This window comes from Myotis brandtii, unplaced genomic scaffold (assembly GCF_000412655.1).
Source record: "Myotis brandtii unplaced genomic scaffold, ASM41265v1 scaffold434, whole genome shotgun sequence".
NCBI classification, from domain to species: Eukaryota; Metazoa; Chordata; class Mammalia; order Chiroptera; family Vespertilionidae; genus Myotis; species Myotis brandtii.
In genome coordinates this window covers 118,922-122,067 of record NW_005366599.1, presented here as the reverse complement: position 1 = coordinate 122,067, position 3,146 = coordinate 118,922, and the positions used below count along the sequence as shown (strand labels likewise).

The 3,146-nt window shown below is 68.0% G+C and overlaps 1 long non-coding RNA gene across 1 annotated transcript; it reads left to right on the top strand.

Moving 5' to 3' along the window:
- The first annotated feature begins 10 nt into the window (after positions 1 to 10).
- LOC106727484 lies at positions 11 to 2,993 on the top strand. The gene is made up of 2 exons (XR_001363698.1): positions 11 to 201; positions 2,778 to 2,993. It is a non-coding gene; the product is annotated as an uncharacterized LOC106727484 (long non-coding RNA).
- The last annotated feature ends 153 nt before the right edge of the window (positions 2,994 to 3,146 follow it).

The following is a 3,146-nucleotide window of genomic DNA, read 5'->3' as shown; positions in this document are numbered from 1 at the left end:
GCAGGAGCCAGCGGGGCATGGGCCGGGCCTTCTGCCCTCGCGCCTCCTCAACCGTCAGCCGCCAGTGGAATTCAAACCCCGACGTGGCTCCCACTGCCCGGGGTGTCCAGTCTTGCGCCCGCTGGGCTCGCCCGGAAGGAGAAGGTGCTCCCCGCCCGGCTCGGTTCCCACTGGCCGCTGCCTCGCTGGCTCAGCCCTGAGGTGAGTGTTGCCCTCGGAGGGGGAGTGAGCGCCAGGCAGCTCAGCCCCAGGGCCCACCTGCGTCGTTCCAGGGTCTGTCCCCCTCCACCCCCCAACCCCATCTTTCCCTTGAGCTGGGCTGGGGGTCCCGGCCTTGCTTCCAGGCTCTCTGTGCCCCTGGGGACCAGGGCCCACTCCGCGGGGTGGGGAGGGTGGCTGCTGGCGGAGGCAGGGTGATCCCCAGAGCTCTGGAGCCGCCGCCCCCCACCACCACCACCACCACCACCAGCAGCAGCAGGGCAGGCTCCAGCCAGTGGGCCTCACCTGTCTGGGCTGCTGGCCAGAGAGAACCCAGGTCACCCTCGTGCTCTGCACCCCAAGACCGCCCAGCAAGGTTAGGTCTGAGGCCTGGGAGCTTGCAAGGTGCCTGAGAGCACTCCCCCTGCAGAGGGGGCCTCCCACCACCACCCCAGCCCAGTGCGGGTCCCCCAGCTCAGCACAGGTCCCCAGGCCCTGGAGGCAGCCAGCAGACCCTGCAGTTAGGGAGACTTCTGGGGGCACCCAGCTCCCGCAGGCCTTCTCCTGCTTCCTCCCTCAGCTCAGGAGGCCCATGACAACCCTGAGCCCTGGCCAGGCTGAGCCCCGGCTCCCTCCAGACTCAGGGGGCAGAGCTACCAGCAGCTGCCCTGGCCCTTTCCTCCTGCCCCTGCTAGGACCCTGCGGGGTGGGGGGTGGGGGTGCAGCTCAGGGCCTGCCTGGAGGAGAGGGATCCAGAGATGAGGATGGGGTGACAGGGAGACAGGCCCCCGCCCCCCCTAGCCCCCCACGGCGCTGCAGCTCCTTCAGGTCTCCCTCCCATCAGCCCCTTCAGCTTCAGGAGCGCAGGCAGGCCGTCCCCAAGGCCATGGTCCTGGCCTGGCTGGGCCCTGCCCCCGCGTGGCCAGACCTAGAAGGAGATCCGCAGGCCAGGCCTGTGGAGTCCCAGCGAGAGCCCAGAGCCCGGAAGGAGGGAACATCAGAGCAAGTCCCCCTGGGCCCCACTGTGTGTCCGCCCGCAGACATTTGGGGGACTTGGGGGAACAGGTGTGGGAAGTGGGGGGCAGCTTTTATTTCATTGATACTAAAAGGTGTCAGGGCAGTTTTCAAAGTGCTCCCAGCTCCCAGGAGACGCGTGGGCCAAGCCACCTGGGGGCTGCACCCGCCTCACCCCAGTGAGCACGGCTTCAGGCCGGCAGACCGTGGAGGCCGGAGAGCTGTGGGCCGCTGCGTGGACGTGCCCTACCCTCTGCGGCTTGCAGTCGACTGTCGCTGGGTCAGGGGGCGGCAGAGAGGACTTTACCACGGACTCCGGCCTCACAGGAGCCGCCTCAGCCGGAGCGCCGCCTGCTCCCAGCCTCCAGCCTCCCAGCCTCCAGCCTCCCAGCCAGCGGGGAGCACAGCCAGGGACCGGGGACCAGCCCTCCTGTGGGAAAGGGTCAGGTTTGGGGGAGCCAGCTCGGCAGGCCCTGCAGCTCTGCAGTGAGCAAGGTCCTGTCGCAACAAGTGAGGCGGGTCCCAACTGGGGTGGGGGGAGTGCGTGTGCACTGAAGCCGGAGCCCCCCTCCTCACCCCCCGCCCTGGCTTTGTGCTCCCCAAGCTCTGCCCCAGCGGTTTCTGGGCTCCCCGGGATTCCAGGTCAAGGTTGCTCACCCCCTAACTCCTGCTCAGAGAGGCCGAGTAGCTAAGAGAACGAAAGCCCTTCCCCCTTAGTTTACACGTGGGCTCTCCTCCCAGACCCCAGCTGCCCCAGGGCCCCCCTCCCACCACCACCAGCCCTCGCCCCACGCGGGGCCACTGCATCAGGCCGAGACGAGGGCTTTCCTCCACGGGCACATTCGCCTGCTCCATCCCAGGTGGGCATGCCGGCCAGATCTGAGCAGCAGGAAAGGCTGGAGCCCACCTGGGGACTAGCCCGCTGGGTTCCCCTGCGCAGAGGGGACAGCGAGGTGGTCTGGGCCCCGCAGGAGACTCTTGGGGGACCGGATGCGGAGGCCTTGCCGCCTGCCACCCGCCGGGGTGAACAGTGAGCAGGAGAGTTGGGTCTAGAATGGGGGTGGGATGGGGCACAGACTACCTACCACCGACCGGACCGTTTCCTCCCCTTGGGGCGGCCCCACTGGCCCCCAGCGCCGCGGCCCAGCACCGGGCTCCCTCCCACCCCAGCTCACTTTCAAGGACAGGACACAGGGAGTTCCTTCCGGAGCCGAAGCCGGTGGCAAGGCCGTTCCCGCGCTGCTGCTCGGAGAGGAGGCCTCCCAGCGCCCCGCACCCATCCTGGTTCTGGATGGGGTTCCCACCCCCAGGGGGCTGGGGGTGCTCCCGACCAGCACTTCCCAGGAATGGGGACCATGTGGCCAATTTCCAGCAAAGCTGCTCCTCCCGCAGAAGGACATTGTCCCAGGGAGACAGGCAGCCTCCTGGGCGGCCCGGGATTTCTCCGCAGCTCCTGCCGTCTGGGGTCCCGGCTGGGGCCCGGTCGCTCAGGAGTGCACATGCCTCACGCGCATTTGGGGGCACAATCAGGAGCTTTTTCTCTTTGTTCTGACTTTTAATTGAAGAGACGGAGATACACAGGGGCCTGAACTCCCCGCCTGAGCCCGGAGGGAGCTGGCTCCTGGGAGAGGGGCAGGGACCCCCTGACGACCCCCTCCCACCAGTGGAGCGCACGTGGGCCGCCATCAGGACTCGAGTGGCCGCCCAGCTGCAGGGCTCCAGCAACTGCACGCGGCAGCCACCGCCGCGGGGGAGCAATAAACGAAATCGGTTTCCCACGCTTTCCTGCCCCGTCCAGGAACCTTTCAGAATCTGCCTACAAATTCTGTCGTTCCGTTTGCGTTGATCCTGAGCTGGGCGGAGCTCACCCTGCACCCCAAATCGCCAGCACCTCTGGAGAGGGGACCCTCGCGCCACCCGCACTCCCCGGCCGC